Source organism: Elephas maximus, chromosome 1 (assembly GCF_024166365.1).
Source record: "Elephas maximus indicus isolate mEleMax1 chromosome 1, mEleMax1 primary haplotype, whole genome shotgun sequence".
Classification (NCBI taxonomy): domain Eukaryota; kingdom Metazoa; phylum Chordata; class Mammalia; order Proboscidea; family Elephantidae; genus Elephas; species Elephas maximus.
The window spans coordinates 98,202,974-98,221,258 of NC_064819.1; the positions used below are offsets into that span (position 1 = coordinate 98,202,974).

General features: G+C 49.1%; 1 protein-coding gene across 6 annotated transcripts in view; it reads left to right on the forward strand.

Moving 5' to 3' along the window:
• The first annotated feature begins 1,930 nt into the window (after positions 1 to 1,930).
• PPARD (peroxisome proliferator activated receptor delta) overlaps positions 1,931 to 18,285 on the forward strand; it is an 80,118-nt gene continuing 63,763 nt past the window's right edge. For 4 of the 6 annotated variants that reach the window (XM_049892113.1, XM_049892377.1, XM_049892292.1 and 1 more), the window contains exons 1-2: positions 1,931 to 2,074; positions 6,459 to 6,542. The gene's annotated coding sequence lies outside the window, so the exon portion shown is untranslated. The remainder of the gene's footprint in view (positions 2,075 to 6,458; positions 6,543 to 18,285) is intronic. The other 2 variants (XM_049892554.1, XM_049892204.1) reach the window with 1 other exon arrangement.

Sequence of the window (18,285 nt, forward strand, 5' to 3'; positions counted from 1 at the left end):
AGGAGGACAGAAGTCCAAATTCAGGGTGCTAACTCTAGGGGAAGGCTTTCTTCCTCTGTTGGCTCTGGAGGAATGTCCTTGTCTCTTCTGAGCTTCTCTTTCCATCTCTCCTTGTCTAATCTGCTCTTTTTATATTTTCTAAGAGATTGACTCAAAACACACCCTATACTAATCCTGTCTCATTAACATAACAAAGACAACCCACTTCCAAATGGGATCATAACCACAGGCACAGAGGTTAGGGTTTACAATACATATTTCTGGGGGACACAATTCGATCTTTAACAGGGAGGGAACCGTCTTTGGGGAAAATAAGCTTCTTAGGAGTAAAAAGTGAGATGTTCAGAGCATGAGTGTTGGCAGGAACGCAAGTAATGAAGAGATAAGGTTAAGATGTCTCTTTCTGCCTGGAAAGCCAGCGGGAGAGAGAGGAGAGAATGGTGAGGCAAGGAGGAGAGGGGAGAAGAAAAGAGTGAGTTGGGAAAAGGCCAAGTCCTAAGGGGTGAAGGGCCAGTTAGAATACCCCAGTGGAGGGGTGCAGAAAGGACTTTAAACAATGTCTGATGTATGAGTTAAAACGTTTGACATGGGTCATGTGACTCTGCCCCAGGCCTCCAAAGCATCATAGTGTCTTCTGTATTCATGAATGCTTTGTGTGGGAAGAGGTGTGGGCAGTCCTCAGGAAAGGCTAAGTTCCAGCTCTGGGTTTCTGAACTGTGGACAAGCAACAGCCTGGCAAGGAGCATGAGTCGGGAAGCAGAGGTTATTTGCGAAAATATAAGTCCTCGGAAATTTGTAGAAATCTTAGGGAGGGCTTCGGACTCCCACAGGCCTTGGCATTGGGGATTTGAGCCACTTTTGTTTCAATCTCAAAGGGCAAGGGGGTTGATATCTAGATTACAAAAGTAATGCACACTCTTCAAAAAGTAGGAACAAAAACAAGAAGCAGAAAGAACTAAAAATCGTTCATAGTTCCACCATTCAGATAGCTGAGGAGTGTGGCCTGAGGAGTGTGTGTGGGAGGGGAGAGGTAACGTTTACTTTAATGATGAGGCGGTAGTTACCCTCTGATCATATAGTTAGGAGCCAAGTTTTGTTCATCGCCAGAGAATAAGGCCAGCTTCTCTCACCAGACTGCCTCCTGGTTGCTAGGTACCTTTTAACAGTATATCTTAAGGAACAGGACGGGATGGAGAGGACCCTTCCAGTTCCTAAAGACCTGGGCTGAAAAGTGAGAACAAAAGCTGGGTGGGGGTACGCGACTGTTTGTTCTCTTTGTTGCTATACTCTCCTAAATGTTTGGAGTACTTAACTTTAATTAGTAAAGTGATGTGTATATAAACTTAAAAAAAAATTGAAAATTTCCTACAACAGTCGGGAAGATACTCCTCATCTAGGTGGGAGAGCATAATACATAAGCACGAAGGAAGACAGGTAAAAACTCCAGGACCAGAAGCTTCCAGTTGCAAAAGTCTCTCAAAGAAGGAAAGTCGTTTCACCAAAATTACAGGTAGCACGGTCTCCTCCAGTGGACAGAGCACTGGATTAAGATAGAGACCCGGGTTCTAGCCTCAGCATTGCTTCTTACAGCAAGTCACGCATCCTCTCTGGGACTAAGTTTCTCCACTGGAAGGATAAGGAGGTAGGACTACATGGCCTCTAAATTCCCTTCCAACTTTAAATTCCGTTTTGTGATACCTGACCGACTTGTTTCACCGGCCGCGGGAGCTCTCCTGCTCCTCGCCAGTTCCTTCCTCAGCCGGCTGCTTCCGCACCGTGCACCAGGGGGCGCTGCAGGCACGCCCAGGACAGCGTGTGGTGGGCGGAGTCGCAGAGTCAGTTTAGTCGCCAGAAAGCGCAGTAATTGGCGGCGGCTGGGGCGGAAAGGGGCGTGAAGAGGGAGGGTCGAGCTGCGCGGTGACATCACGCCGATGGGGGCGGGGCCGGGCCGCGCTCCCGGTGACGCTGCGGCCACAGCGGAGCTGGGGATTAATGGGAAAAGTTTTGGCAATAACCAGGGGATCCTGCGGAGCTTGCGGGATTGCGGCAGCGGCACTGGAGGTGGCCGGGACAGGTCAGTCCGGGCCGAGGAAGACGTGCGGGCAGGCGGCGGAGGGAAGCGGCAGGCCGGGACCCAGGCTGCAATCGCGGCTCGGGCGCAAGGCCCAGCGGGGGGTGTGGGGAGCTATCTGGGTCGGTGGACGGCGCTGCGGCCGCTTCCCCGCGCTCCGGCTCGGCAGGTCTGCGGCCGTTTGGTGGCATCTGTGCTGCCCCTGCGCCCCCAGCCCTTGGGTCTCCATCGCTGTTTGAGCCTGAAGCCCCGGCCTCCTTCACCCGACTCTGTCCCTTCTTGGGCCTCGTGGTGGCTCCGTCTCCCACTTCTGTGCACTGAGAGCCCTGTCCCGGGACCCGGAGTCCTTTCCCATTCCTCACTCCTGCCTCTGACTCTTTCCCTTCACCCCTGCTCTGGTGTCGCCAAATCCCTGGGCCAGAGCTCTATCTCTCCCACCTCTGCCTAGGCTCTTCTTGGGGGTCCTCTCCTCTGTGCCCCTCTGCCCCACTCCCTTGTCTCCTGTCTTGGTCCTCCCATCCCTGCCGGCTCAGTCTTTGCTCTTTTCGCATCCCTGTTTGCCCCTTCTCCCATTGCCTCTGGCTCTTCTTCCCATCGTCTTTTCCCAGGTGTTATTAGGCTTTTCCAGCCCCTGCCTGCAATCCCTGTCTACCTAAGCTCTTTCTATCCTGGCTACCTCCGGAGGCCCTGCTTTTTTGTCCTTTCTCTGATTTCCCTCATTTGAGCCCCTGTTCCCTGTGTTCCTGTAGCCCACCTCCTCTTCTCTCCCAATTTCTTGCCTCTGCTTCAGGGAGAAACATTAGCTCCATACACTACCCTGCTGTCCCATGACCTACAGTTGACATACCCATAGGGTGGAGTGGGAGTCCTCAGCCCCTGATTGAGGCTAGTGGCTGAATGTCTGAGGTAAATAGCAGGTTTGTCTGTGTGGGAGAACTTGCTGGAGTATTGCATCAGGGATGATGCCCAATTTGTAGTTCTTCAGATCTCGGCTTTAATAGCTCTCCTTTATGGGCCTGTGGATTTCCAGGAACCCTTGGGGAGACTGGCCGCTGAGTTGGGTGTATACCAGCGGTAGCTGGAGGCCTCTTCCAACTCTTTTCCCCTTCCTCATAACAGGGCTCTGTGCCTTTTCACTTTGTAAGTATCAAACACATTTCAATCATGATACCCCAGCCTACTTCTGCCCTGCTTCTCATCTCCCCCTCCCATACCCAATCCCAAAAAGCTGAGGGAAGTCTCTGCAAGGTATGCCCCAGAGAATGCCTGAGGTCTTCAACGTTTTTTCCTCTGTATTGGCTCCAGAACATTTTTTTTCTGTTTGGGTTTTGAAATAGATTGCTGTCTCCATAGCCTGGGGCTGGCCAGCATATGTCCCTTTTATTGTTCGTGGCTTGAAACCAGCTGCTGATCTTCCTTCCCATATCCCCTGACTGACTAAATGTGCCAGGGCCTCTCATGTCAGTCACTGAGTAGTTTCTCTTGGAGACTCTTCTCCCTTTCTTTTCCATGGGAGCTTAATTCCCTGTGGAGCCAAGAGAGAGGCCCAACCTGATGTTCTCTTCCCTTTGCGATGTTCTCTTCCCTTTGCCCAGGTATAACATGGGGTGTCAGGTTGATATCTGCCTGGGCAGGTTGTGGGATTGCATTATTTAGACCACGTCAGGAACTTGAATTGTCTGCTTCCAGTCACATAGATCATCCTCCTGGGGCTAGAGTGACCACCACTTTTATGGAGTGTTCGGGTGTTTAACCTTCTTGCTTGTCAGAAAGTTCTTTTCCCATGCCTTCAATTCACGATCCTTTATCCTGCATTGGTCCCCTAGAGAGTTCTTTAGGAAATAACATAGCCACTGTTTCCACCCAATCTGATCCGGGAGGGTTCTGAAAGCGTGACTCACTCTCACATTTAGAAATGAAGGCCTGTTGTTTCACCTGGCTCCGTGTTTCTAGGTCTCCTCTTTTGAGGATCGTGCTTTCTGGTTTTGAACCAGAATTGGACACAGAATTGGCCACCTCTGGGAGCTGCGCTGGAGAGCCAAGGGAACCAGCTAGACCAGACATTAAAGTCTGGAATCCTCTTGTGCACTGACCCTCTTCTATGAAAGGAGTGGGATTGTGGATGACAGAGCCAACCCACTTCTCCACTGGCCCCTGAACCCTTTCTTACATAGCACTTGGGGAAGATTTAGACAGAATAGGCCTGAAGGGTCCCTTGTTCCTATGAAAAACAGCCTCCCGGAGTTTTGGTGGGTTATTCTAATGAGGTTGAAGTCAAGTAATTTAGTCCAATCTCTGGCTTCCAAAGATTTTACCTGATTCTTTTGAACAGTTTGCTGCTCCTCTGTCTTTGTTTGTTAGCCAAGGTGGCAGGTGAGAAGAGAAGGTCTTGAGAAGAAGACAAGCCCGTCCATTTGGAGCAGCTTGGGTACCAGCAACCCTGGCCAGATAGCTTCTTGTAGTTTGTGCACTCCATCACCTTCTGAGTGCATAGTTGTGATTATCCATTATCAAGTTCCCATTCAGTGATTTTTGCAACACCTGGGTCAGCCTGCCTCTCTGTTTCAAAGGTGTGGCTGGACAGGCCCCTGACATTATTCTACAGATGGTGAAATCCTTCAGCTCCCTAGTTTAATGAACTGAGAACCCTTTTGTTTGGCTACCTTTCTCCTTGTCTCTCCACCAACTGCTTTTTTCCTCTCTATGCTGTATGCCTTAGCCCACTCAGGAAGAATTGCCCTGAATCAGTCTTCCAACCCCACCTGTGGTCCCTCAGAGCCCTTCCATGAGGGCCTGGTAAAAGGAGAGCCAGTGTTGGGTGCTGGCCTGGGAAGCTAGTAGCGCTCTGCTTTGGACAGAACACAGCTGTCCTGGCTCTTGTGCAAGCCGTCCTCAGCGCCTGAGGCTCCTGGTATGTCCTTGGACACTGCAGCGCTTCTTTCAGGAAGAGTTGAACTTGTGACTTCTAAGGGCTTCAGCTGCATTCTGTTGCCAAGGCCCACCTCCCTGGCACTCCCTGCAGGCTGGGAGGCTGAACTGCTTCTGTAAGGCCCGGAAATGCCAGCTCCTCTACCCACCATTGGCCACACTGGAAACACCTTCTTTCTCCCCAGCCAGCATCTCTGCATACTTTGTCCAGCTAGGCCCTTGCTTATATCATGTCAGAGTCCCTGTGCATAATGCCCTTTGTCTGTGACATGTTGTCCCAGATTGCCCAGTGCTTCTTGGAGATGGCTTGGTGCCCCTGAGCATTTTTTCTCTGCGTTTGGAGCCAGGTTCCAGGGTGGCAGAGGAGAGCCGGGCACTTGGCGTGAGCCTGGCATGGAGGAAATGGCCCCTTGCATCAGGTTTCAGACACGTGGGTCTTCTTCGCTGGCAGCTGGCTCTTGGCCATCATAACTCAGCAGGCTGGTGATGAGGATGTGACTTTGGTCCTGTATCCATGGGGCTTTGGTTAAGGAATCAAGCATGACTCAGGGCGTCTCCATTTATGAGCTGCCACCCACGGGAAGCAGCAGTCAAGAAATCAAGCAACATACTGCACTGGGCAAATCTGCCGCAAAAGACCTTTTTACAGTGTTAGAAAGCAAAGATGTCACCTTGAGGACTAAGGTGTGCCTGGCCCAGGTCATGGTATTTCAGTTGCTTCATATGCATGCAAAAGCTGGACAATGAATAAGGAAGACCGAAGAAGAATTGATGCCTTTGAATTATGGTATCGGCGAAGGATATTGAATATACCACGGACTGCCAGAACAACAAACAAATCTGTCCTGGAAGAGGTACAACCAGAACGCTCCTTAGAATCGAGGATGGTGAAACTTCGTCTTATATACTTTGGACATGTTATCAAGAGGGTCTAGTCCCTGGAGAAGGACATCATGCTTGGTAAAGTAGAGGGTCAGTGAAAAAGAAGAAGACCCTCAGTGAGATGGAATGACACAGTGGATGCAACAATGGGCTCAAACATAGATAGCAATGATTGTGAGGATGGCGCAGGACCGGGCAGCTTTTTGTTCTGTTGTACGTAGGGTCACTATGAGTCAGAACCAACTTGATGTCACCTAACTACAACAAACCCATGGGAGGTGATGGCCCCCAGCTCCTTCCTCACCTTGCCAGCTCCTTCTGCCCCACCTTGGTAAAATCAGTAAAGCTGATGTCTGCTTACTTGGTAGTGAGTAGGCTCCTTCCAGGATTGGGAAATATTTGCTGACTCAGCTCAGAATAACAACATCTTAGGGTGTGTGTATATAAGGGACAGGGGTGGAGCAGTTTGTCTTGGGAGGACTCTGAGCCCTGGTGTTTAAGTATAACTTACTGGAGCTGCTTTTCTGACCCCTGGAGCCTCTCAGCTGAAGATTTGGGGTTTCTTTCTATTCCACAGCATTGTGTGGTGGTTTGGGCATGCACGTGGCACTCACACAGTGGCTTCTGCTCACCGACAGATGAGGACAGAAACACGAAAGAGGTAATCCCATTTCCCTTACTCAGGGGCCTCCCACAACTGACTGATACATCCCAGATTTAGGATCCTGGCCTAGGAGATGAAATAATTTCACGGGGGCTGAGCCCCAGATCCCAGTGCCTGTCAAAGCATCTACTACCCAGTGCTTACACATAGTAGGCTTATTAAGTAATTATTATTGTCTGTGGCTTGAGTTGGGGCCCTGGTGGTACAATGGTTAAGTACTTGGCTGCTAATGGAAAGGTCAGTGGTTTGAACCCACCAGCCACTCCACGGAAGAAAGATGTGGTGGTCTGCTTCTGTAAAGATTATGGCCTTGGAAACCCTATGGGCAGTTCTCCTCTGTCCTATGGGTTCACTGAGTCAGAATCAACTCGATTGCAACAGGTTTTTTTTTTTGTTTGTTTGTTTTGTGGTTAGGTGGTGCAGTTGTTATGTGCTCAGCTGCTAACTGAAAGGTTGGTATTTTGAACCCATCCAGCAGCTCTGTGGGAGAAAGACCTGGTGATCTGCTCCCATAAAGATTACAGCCTAGAAAACCCTATGGGGCAGTTCTACTCTGTTATATAAGGTTACTATGAGTCAGAATTGCCTTGACGGTACCCAGCAATAACAACCAACATGGCTTAAGTAGTTTGTGGGGAGCATGAAGATTTTCTCCTTTGCACCCACTAAAATACAAACTCCACAAGGGCAGGGACTTACTTGGTTTCCTGTTGTGTCTAGGACAGTGCCTGGTGCAGAGGAGTCGCTGAACAAATAAGTTATTTGTTGAGTGAGTAAATGAATAAACTTTCTTCTTTGCCCATCTGGGTGCCTGGGGTGCCAGGCCACAAAGATGGTGTCCATTGTTCCCTATCATTTATGGAGCAAGTGTTTTGCCAGGCACAGTACTAGGTACTTGGGAACTGATGGTAATAAGAAGCAGATACAGCCCCTGCTTCACAGGTCTGTGGTTGGCGGCATGTGGGGGAGCTCCATTTCTACTGGGGCAGTAGGTCTCCACCAGCATCCGAACAATGCGCTGGGCTTCCCATTGCTGTGTCCCTGTTTGTTTTCAGGATGCCTGGCAGGTTTTATAAACTCCCAGAAGGGGAGCTCCAGGGAATGTGATGTTCATTGTACCCACTGCTTGGGAGGCTGGGCTGTGATGGGGTCCCTACTGGGGGGCAGGGGAAACGTGGGGCTCCTGTCTGATTTGTTTGAATCTCTGAAGTTCAGTGGTTCTAGCAGCTGTTTATGAGCTTCACTTCCCTTTCCCTTCTTTAACACCCTGTGGGTTTTCCTGTTGTCAAACAGGGTGCTGAGCCCATGTGTCTGTCAGTCTGTGCAGGTCAGGTTGTTTGTGGCTCTTTCAGGAAGGCCTTGGGTAGGGGCCTCTCCTGTTCCCAAACCCATACCAAGTCCTTTCCTCTGAAGGAAATGTGAGGGAGGAAGAAGGGGGGTTGAAGGGCTCTGAGGTTCCCTGAGAGGGAAGGAGGTAGAAGTTTTCCCTGAGCAGGGAGAGCTAATGAGTTGAGTTGATTTGCTTTGAAGTTTGTTTCAGCAGAAGCTTGCCACAGTGACAGCAGTTGTACATGTCCGGGGCCAGTTGTCCAGTTCATCCCTTAGCTTTGAGCTTCTAGTCCCAGCTAGTTTTCTTTCCTAGTTTCCACTGGCAAAAGTGAGGCTATAGCTTTATTGGATTGTTGAGTGTTAATCTCAAAAAGCTGTGATAGTTGCCATTTTAGTCTTTCCCGTATGAGGCACTTTTGTGGACTAGGTGCTGTGACAGATGTTTCTGACATGGTTCTTGGCTCCCACTTCCACACCCCAGGGGTGTGGAACCCAATCGGAAAGTTAAGCTTTGAAGGCTGGGATTTTTGGATTTGAAAGAAAAAGAAGGGGTGCCGTAATGCACTGACCTGAACATCAAGAGCTGTGTAACGGGCGATGAGGACCCCCATCCTGAGGCTGGGCTCCCAGGGCCATTCATACACTCTAAGTCAGGGAAGGGCAACCTTCATCTGGTTCAGAAAGTATTTCTCCCTTAGAGCCCAGCTCAGCAAAAAGGGACAAAGCAGTATTTAGTGAGGTTCTTTTTAGTCCTTACAGAGAAGAAAATGAAGAGGAGGACATTTAGTCAGCTTGGTTCATTGATGGGCAAGGCCCTCCTCAGAGACCAGCTATTACTTCTTTTTATTATTGCCTACGTGAGATATGGAGCCCTGGTGGTGCAGTGGTTAAGAACTTGGCTGCTAACCAAAAGGTCAGCAGTTCGGATCCACCACCTGCTCCTTGGAAACCCTATGGGGCAGTTCTACTCTGTCTTATAGGGTCGCTATGAGTTGGAATGAACTTGATGGCAATGGGTTTGGGTTTTGATGTGAGATATTGGAGCCCCTGGGTGATGCCAAATGGTTAACATGCTTGGCTTGAGTTGGCAGTTTGAGTCTACCCAGAGGCACCTTAGAAGAAAGACCTGGCAATCCACTTCTGAAAAATCAGCCATTGAAAACGCTGTGGAGCACATTCTACCCTGACACATATGGGGTCGCCATGAGTTGGAATTGACTTGATGGTAGCTTCTTTTTTTCTTGCCTTTTTTTTTTTTTAATGTGAGAACTAACAACAATGATCATATACCTCGCCTGTATATATTATATTTCAGGGGAAAAGTATACCTCCTCACAATACCCACTTCTAGAAACCACTGTTAGGAAATTTCTAGTAGTTGATAGAGACCATTGAATGCCGGTGAAGGAGTTCGTACTCGGTCCTTGGGCAGCAGGGAGCCATTGATGGTTCTGGAGCAAGGACTGACACTAACACAGTATTACAAAAAGGTAGATTGTATGGAGGTAGAGATGTTGGGTGGGAGACAGCTACAGTGGTCTAAATGTGAGAAAATTCTTCATATTAAATCTGAGTTCTTCTGGTTGCGATTAAGCGTATTACTTTTAATTAGCCACACAGATTAAGTACCCAGGCATGGATGGAGTAACTCCCGCCCCCACCCATTTAGGGCTCTTGATTCACGGGAGAGATTAATTGGAGGATTCAGAAAGTTAGAAGGCAACTAAATTTAGGTTTTATTGTCAGGACACATAGAAACTTAAACACAAGCTATTAAAAAATAAAAAGCTAAAGCTCCACCCCGAGAGTATGGCCCCTGGACACCCTTTTAACTCAGTGCTGAAGTCACTCCTGAGGTTCACCCTTTAGCCAAAGAGTAGACAGATCCATAAAACAAAACAAGACTAAATGGGCACACCAGCCCAGGGGGAGGGACGAGAAGGCAGGAGGGGACAGGAAAGCTGGTTTCAACCCAGGGCTGAGAAGGGAGAGTGTTGACATGTTGTGGGGTTGGCAGCCAATGTCACAAAAACAATATGTGCATTAATTGTTTAATGAGAAACTAATTTGCTCTGTAAAACTTCATCTAAAGTACTATTAAAAAAAGATAAAACTTCATCTACCCCCACTAACAGTGTTTCTATCAGTATCATAGACCATTAAGTCAGAAGAGGAGAGGGAATGACAAATTAGAGAATCGCAGGGAGAGGGACAGAGAGGGGAATACCAAGAGGGGAGAAGAGCAAAGAAAATTAATTTGAAGGAGGACAAGTCTGGAGAACTACTTAAGGAGGCTGAGAGAAGACCCTGTATAGGATGAAGTGCTCGCAGAGCTGGCTCATCCTGTGGTTCCCAGAGGCCCTGGCTTCTGGGTGTTAACACCTAGTGTCCTTGCCCTTTCTCTGCAGCTCTTCCATTGTCTGTGAAGAGGCCATGGGAAGAGCCTGCGGAAATTTGGTGTTGGGCAGACCTGGGTGTGACCATGGGTTTGTGACTTAATGTTCTGCGCCTTCGTTTCTTCTCTGTTAGTGATTAACGTGAACCTCAATAAATGCTGGCTTGTCCCTTCCTGCTGAGCTAGGTTCTGAGTTGGTGAGCTCAGGGAGAAATGATTTTCTGAACCAGGTGAAGGCTGCCCTTCCCTGACTGGATGGCCCTGGGAGCCCAGCCTCAGGTTGGGGAGTCCCCATCTGCAGTTAAACAGCTCTTGGTGTTCAGAGCAGTGCGTGGCGGCAACCCCCTGTTCTTCTTGCAAGTCCAAAGAATCCAGTCTTTAAAGCCTAACTTCCACCAATCTTGTCAGCAGCTCTCTTGAAAGTCATTACTGAATTCTCCACAGCTAATAGCAACTGAAGGGAGAGGCTCTTAGGTGTCCTGGGAAAATTGCCTTGTACTTAAATTCCTCCTGTATCATTATATAGAAATACATATCTGAAAACTGATTTTTATTGCTTTTGTTTGTGGTCTGCCGTGATCCTTTGACCCTTATCTTCTGATCGTTGCTTTTGGCACTTCCCTCATCCACAGCTTGTGGCCTCAGAGGCACAGAGTTACTTAGCTGCTACTATGATGGAAGTACAAGCCAGCTTTGCTCTTCCAGTCGGCAGCATTAGCTGAGCAGGCCTCTCTGCATACCCAGAGCTATGTGGGCCCGCTGTCTCCTCACAAACAAGCTTATTCACCGACGTTGAATTTGCCAAAACACATAGCTCTACTCCTCATTCCCTTTCTAAACAGGCAAGGTCGGTTTTCCCAGTTTCCCTTAATTGCCTAAGACAGTTTCTTGTTTGTGACTCTCACTGTCTTTACCTCCAGTTCCATTTACTCTAGCAAACGGATCCTTAGCCCCAGCATGATTGACATTTGGGGCTAGATAATTCTTTGTTGGTGGGGGAGCTGTCTGTGTTCGGTAGGATATTTAGCAACATCCTTGGCTTTTACCCCCTACATGCCAGTAGCAACCATCTCCCCAGTTGTGACAACCAAGAATGTCTCCAGACATTGCCAGATGTCCCCTGGGAAGCAAAATCACCCCTAGTGAGAACCAATTGTTCAATCACTTTTCTACTAGATATTGCTGCCTAGCTGGGTCCCTGGTGAACATTACCCGCCTCAGTTACCTTACTGGGATCCTTGAGGGCTTTGGAGAGGAGTAAAATGGTTCATAATTAACAGCATGTCCCAGCCAGGTAAGAAACCATAGATAGGAAGTGTCCAAGGTGCACATCTCCTGGAGTGTTTGTGCCTCTCAAGCTCTGCTTTCCAAGTCTTTTAGTGTCCTACAGCTTTCAGAGTGCCATTGAGAACAGAGTTGGTAACTTGTGGCATGTGCACTACAGTTAACCTGTCCATTCCTGGTGTTGGACATTACCAGGTGATCTTGGCACTGTAATGACAGCACTCTTCCTCTCCAAGCCCAGATGAGTCCTCAGAATCCTCCATCCCAGGCAGCTCTGCCAGTTGGCCCATGAGAGGGAGCTTATCTGCTATCTCTGATCTAGAGTTTGTTCGTCTGGCCCAGGCCATTCCTTTGTGGCTCCTTCTCCTATAAAAGCCTTCAGGATAGTCCAGCAATCCTGATGGGTTCCCCTTGACCCTCAGTACATGTAGCCTGGGATGGACTCCTGAGCAGTTGGTGTTAGAGGTGGCCACTGGGGGCATCAGGTTGGAGAAGAGAAAACTGCCCCTCCCTTCTAAAGAGGTCTTCCAAGGGCCAAAATGCTCAGTTCCAAAAAATCACTCCACTCTCCCTATTAGTAGCAAGCAATTACAGCAAAAGAAAGACCCTGGCCCAGGGATGCTGCGAAGACTTCCGATCCGACTCTCGTGTGGCCTAGGAACTGAACTGTATCTCTTCCAAACTGTTGAAGTTTGTCTTCCTTGGTGGTAGGCTGAGTAATGGCCCCCAAAGACATCCAGGCCCTAACCCCCTAAAAAAACCCCTGGGACCTGTGAATGTTACTGTATATGGTGAAATGGACTTTGCAGAAGTGATTAAGCTAAGGATTTTGAGATGAGGGAGATTATTTTGGATTAGCCAGGTAGGCCCTCAATGCAGTCACAAATGTCTTTATAAGAGGGAAACTTGACACAGAAGAAGAAGACAGTGTGACCATTGAGGCAAGATGCTACTCTGCTGGCTTTGAAGGTGGAGGAAGGGGCCAAAGAATGCAAGGACGATAGCTCTAGGAACTGGAAAGGGCAAGGAAACAGATTCTCCCCTAGAGCCTCTGGAGGAAGTGTGGCCCTGGTGACACCTTAATCTTAGCCCAGTGAAACTGAGTTTGGACTTGGGACCTTCAGAACTGTAAGAGGATAAATGTGTTTTGTTTTAAGCCACTGAGATGGTGGTGATTTGTTATAGCAGCCACAGGAAACTAATACAGGGCTCATCCTCTCCCAGGCATAGGTGGGCACTTGGCTGATCCTGGCTCTCATTTTAAGGCAGTCTTAGAACATCCCTCCCTTTTATGGAACTAGGAAATTCTAGACCCAGTCCTTTAATGAACTAAGATTTAAGAATCTGTACACTGTGGCGGGGGGGGACCTTTAGGGAGTTCTTGGGAGCAAAAGAGCAGGCCTCGGATGGTATCTGATCATTTCTTTTGGAAACCATCCCCCACGCCTTTAGATCAGACTGTTGAGGTTCCATGATTAGTTTCAAGTCTAACTCCAGTGCCATTTTCCCCATCTCTCTTCCTTCCGTTCATTCAACAGGCATATATTGACACCTACTATGTGCTGATGGTGTAGCGGCTGAGAGCTCGACTGCTAACCAAAAAGGCAGTTTGAATCCACCATTTACTCCTTGGAAGCCCTGTGGGGTAATTCCGCTCTGTCCTATAGGGTTGCTAGGAGTTGGAATTGATTCTATGGCAACGGATTTTGTTTTTTCTGGTTTGGTACTAGGTGCTAGGCACTGTTCTAGGCACAGGGGATAAAAGGATGAACAAAGCAAATTTAAAAATCTCATGGTGGTGGTGGGAGGAGAGGAAGGAGATGGCATTAAATAAAATGGCGTGTCAGATGGTGATAAATGCCATATAGAAAAATAAAGCAGGAAAAGGGAGTAGTGGCAGTTTTAAATAAGGGGCCTTGGAGAAGACCTCACTGAGGTGATATTTGGGCTGAAGGAGGCATGAGCCATGCGTGGGAAGAATCTTCAAGGCAGAGGGAAAGCAAGTACAAAGGCCTTGAGGCAGGAGCGTGGCTGGTGTGTTTGAGGACTAGCAAGGAGGCCAGCATAGCTGGAGCCAAGTGAGGAAGAGAGGAGATGAGGTCAGAGACGTGATTTGGAGCCAGATCACCATGACCGTTAAGCACTGTATGATCTTTTACTACGCTGATCCTTTGCTCTATCCCTCCTCCCTTCTCACACCACCTTTATGCCTTTTGTTCATCAACTCCATTCTATAGAATCTTTGTCATGTCACACCTAGGGAATATCTGCAGGAAAAAACAGTCAACTTAAAATATTAGAAGAGAAAAAAAGCCATATCCTCCTTCTTTATTATAGAAGCAGTTCCACTGTTAGTGGTGATGCGGGACTGTGTACCTAGAGATGCAGGCCAGCTGCTCCCACCAGACAGTGCTGAGGCAGTGTCGAGGGGTCCTCACTGCCATCATCCTCCTTCTTAGCCCCATGAGGACCTCCAGGCCCCTCAATCTACCATTTCTTCCTACTCCTCTGTTCCTGGTCTATCCAATGTGGGTCTCACCTGGATGTGTGCCCACCTGAGATGCTTTAACAGTCACCTCACATCCCTGCCCTCTGCTCCGCTGGGCAGCCAGGTCCTCCTCCCAGGGCAGCAGTGGTCAGCCTTCCCTATTACTCAGCCTAGGTGGCTGGGGACTGCCAGAGAGAGAACATGAGCACATGGCTGGTGCCACTGCACGTTTATGGTTATCGCTTGGTCCCTCAGTCCTCACAAGCCACTCCACATCCCTGGGGGTGGCCACACCAACCCTCAGGACTCCGCTTCATCAGCCTCAGTAGGGGATCCTGCTTTCATGCTCATCCTTACCCCGTTCCTTCTGTTTCCAAAGATGAGTGGAGCCCTCCAGCTACCCGCCTGATATCAGCCCTTTGCCTCTAGGTCCTCACAGTGTTTTTAGTTTCTAAGAATCAGATCCCAAAATATCAAGTAAAGCCCAGGTTGAAAACCCACTGTCCCCCTGGATAGTGACTCCATGAGTGTTTCTGGTGCTCTGGCCACTTTCCAAAATGCCAGTCTGTCAACGTTCCATGGTAAGCTTCCTTGTCATCTGGAGGCCAGCGTACAAATGATCTCCGTGGATTAAATCCTTCATGCTTGTGTCCCTGATTTTATATTCTTAGGTGACTGTCCAAAACCTACTTTAAATGATGGGGCAAAAATATCTTTAGTAGGAAACAAATTGACCAATAGTAATTTCTAGTTACCAAGTGAAGAAATAAATCCCCAAACTGCAGGCAGAATGCATCCAGCTAAAATTGTAGTAATTCATCCATGTTTATATTCCATTATAGTAGTGTGCGGAAACCCTGGTGGCGTAGTGGTTAAGTGCTATGGCTGCTAACCAAAGAGTTGGCAGTTCGAATCCACCAGGCGCTCCTTGGAAACTCTATGGGGCAGTTCTACCCTGTCCTCTAGGGTCGCTATGAGTCGGAATTGACTCGACGGCACTGGGTTTTTTTTTGGTTATAGTAGTGTGCAGTTTTCCACGGCTTTTCTTTTGTAATGAAAAGTAATTTTATTGTCACCTTAACACTCTCGTGTATTTACAACATATATATACAGTTTGCCTTTCATCACCTCGTAGGGAGGGGGCATTGGTGGTTCAGTGATAGCGTGCTCGCCTTCCATGCGGGAGACCTGGGTTTGATTCCTGGTCAGTGCACCTCATGCACAGCCACCACTTGTCTGTCAGGGGAGGCTTGTGTGTTGCTGTGATGCTGAACAGGTTTCAGTGGCTCTTCCAGACTAAGACAGACTAGGAAGAAAGGCCTGGCGATCTACATCTGAAAATCAGCTGGTGAAAGCCCTAAGGATCACAATAGTCTGATCCCGTTGTGCATGGTGTCACCAGGGTCAGGGGTCAACTTGACAGCAGCTAACAACAACAACCTTTCAGGGTGTCACCGTTCAGAAAAAGGTAGTCTGTTTTCTAGCCCATCCCTGACCCAGTAGGCATATGAGCACCCAAGCCCAGCCCTGCCTCTGTCCCCTGCAAGCTTATGATAGCTGTGTCTTTTCCCTCTCCAGCAGGACCACCTGTGTTTGGTTCACTTTTGTGCCTCCACCCTGGACGTGTTGTAGATAACCAAGGAATACTTTTCACAGGCTGGTTCCAGCACTCCCAGAGCTCCAGTCTTTCTCTCTGTGGACTGTAGCCTGGGCCTCGTCCTCTCTGCTTCCCACCTCCATCGTGTGAGAGAATTGGTTCATCCACCACTGATGTTCTCTGTGAGCCTGAGACCTTCCGTGTTGAGTCACGAGTGAACAGCCCGCAACACCCTCAGCTGTGATGGATGTTCTTTAGCCAACACCAAAGGCCATCTCCCCAGAAATCGGCTCCTTGATAGAGCCCTCCAGTGCCTCAGGTACCTCAGGCATTTGTCAGAAGGAAGGATGACTGGATGGCTGGACTCTGAGGCCTTCCCACAGAGTGGCCCTGGCACTAGCCTACACCAGAGCCTGTCTGGGAATCCATGTCATGGGGTAACAGTCAGACTTCTTTAGACGAAGCTTTTGCTCTGTAGGAAGTGTAATCCAATTGTTCACCTAAGGACCCCTTTCCCAGTTGTTGTCCCTCACTTTGTTTGAAGCTAATGAAAACGACCGAGATATTTGACTTTGGCAAAGCCTTCCCAATTGCTTCATCACTGCTCCTCTTCCCCCTACCCCAGTCCCCACCAGGGGTGTGAGTAGGGCTCCGTTCTCACTCCTCTGGCTCAGCACCTACCACAGTATATTGGGGTTATTGCCAGATTCTAGGTTCTGCTATTGGACTGTGAGCTCTTCAGGAGCTAGGTTCACCATGCTCCCCACCTGTGTCTAATCCCCCTTTCCATCCCCAGCAGGGCCACACAGTAGATACCTAGTAACTGTCTGAGTAGAATATGGCTCCCGTGTTTTGAGTGCCCCGTGCTAATCACTTTACATGCATCACGTTGTTTAATCCACACCACAGCCCTGAGAGGTAGGAGTCGCTGTACCCACTTTACAGATAAGGATGCTGAAACTCAGACTGGTTAGTGAAATTGCCTAAAGTTGCACAGCTAATAGGTGACAGAGCTGAGATTTGAACCCTGGTGATAAAAGCCCGTGTCTTCTTTAGTCAGCACACAGCAGGGCCTGACAGACAAATGGCTGGTTGAATCTAATTGTTTCAGTTTGCAAAGTACCTGCTTGACTGGCTAGACTGGTGTTGGCTTCAAAGAACACTCCCTGCTTTCGAGCACAGCCGAGTTGTTGATCACTGAGCAGAAACAAAACTTGGGCAGGCCTTGGCCCCCCTGCAGTCTTATTTCAGGTCACTGGGCAGAGAAGGCCCTGAGAAGGGCCATGCTTAGTGGCTCCCTGGATCTGCTCCAAGGCAGTCAGCAGCCCCCTAGAACTGTAAGAAGCTGAACAACCAACATGTGAGCCAGGCATGTTGGAGGGTGGGGTGGGGGTGGGGGGGCTCTAGCAGAAAAAAACAATCTCTGCTTTAAGTGATTAATCAGCCTGCTTTCAGTCTGGGAAGGGGAGTGGAGAAAAACATGACCCAAATGTGCACAGATAGAAGGAAGGAAGGGAAATCGCCTGTATTCAGCTCCTCCTTTGGGCCAGGCATTTCCCCATGGATGAGCTCACCTGCCCTCACACCAGCCTGCAAGATGTGGGTGTTAGTATTCCCATTTCACAGATGAAGCAGCGTAGGATCAGAGGTTAAACAACTTGCTCAAGTCACACAGCTAGCAAGTGGCAGAGCTGGGGTTCGGGCCCTTTGAGGCGCCTGTTCTTCTCAGCTCAGCAACTCTGCCCATCCTGCCGCTGTCATCTGTAGCCTGGACTTTACAGCCTGTGTGTGTGTGTGCGCGCGCAAGTGGGTGTCCACAGGCTTGTGAGCAGAGGCTGCGGGGGGTCAGGGCTCTTGGGTCCCTGCCCTGTTCAGCAACACGGGCCTTATCCAGACCAGCAAGATTTACTGTGTTCAAATTAGCAATAGCATTATGTTTTTCTCTTTCTTGCACCTTGCCTTCCTGGTTTATTTTTAGAGCACCTTTGCTATTTCTGTTCCCACTTCCTGGCTGGAGACAGGGTTTGGGGTGCAGGGATGGCATTGGGAATCAAAAGAAGCAGGCAGAGGTGGCGTCTTAGAAGTGGCCTTGGTTGGGCTCTGGTACTGTGCCTACCTGCCCATCTTGCCGGCCCTTGCAGTCCTTACCCTCAGAAACAGGCAGTGAGCTAGAGATACAAGGGTAACACATGCTACTTCCTGCTATGCTCCAAGGGGAAGCTCACTGCCTTCTGAGAAGCCAAAGAAATGAGGAGTCTGGCTATGTCTGTGTCACAGCTTCCCTTCTAGACTCTGGCCCAGGCACCAAAAAAAAACCCACTGCCGTTGAGTTGATTCCAACTCATAGTGACCCTATAGGACAGAGTAGAACTGCCCCATAGAGTTTCCAAGGAGCACCTGGCGGATTTGAACTGCCAACCTCTTGGTTAACAGCTGTAGCACTTAACCACTACACCACCAGGGTTTCCTGGCCCAGGTATGGACCAGAAATAGTAGAGAAGATAACCTCTTTCAATGGGTCATGCTCCTCTCTCTACCTGGGTCCTGCTCTTTCCATGAACCTCCCAGAGAGGTTCTTTCTCCTTCCACCTGGTCTGCTTTCCCCACCTGGCAGTGCGCAGGCCAGGTGGTTTGACAAGTTCCAACG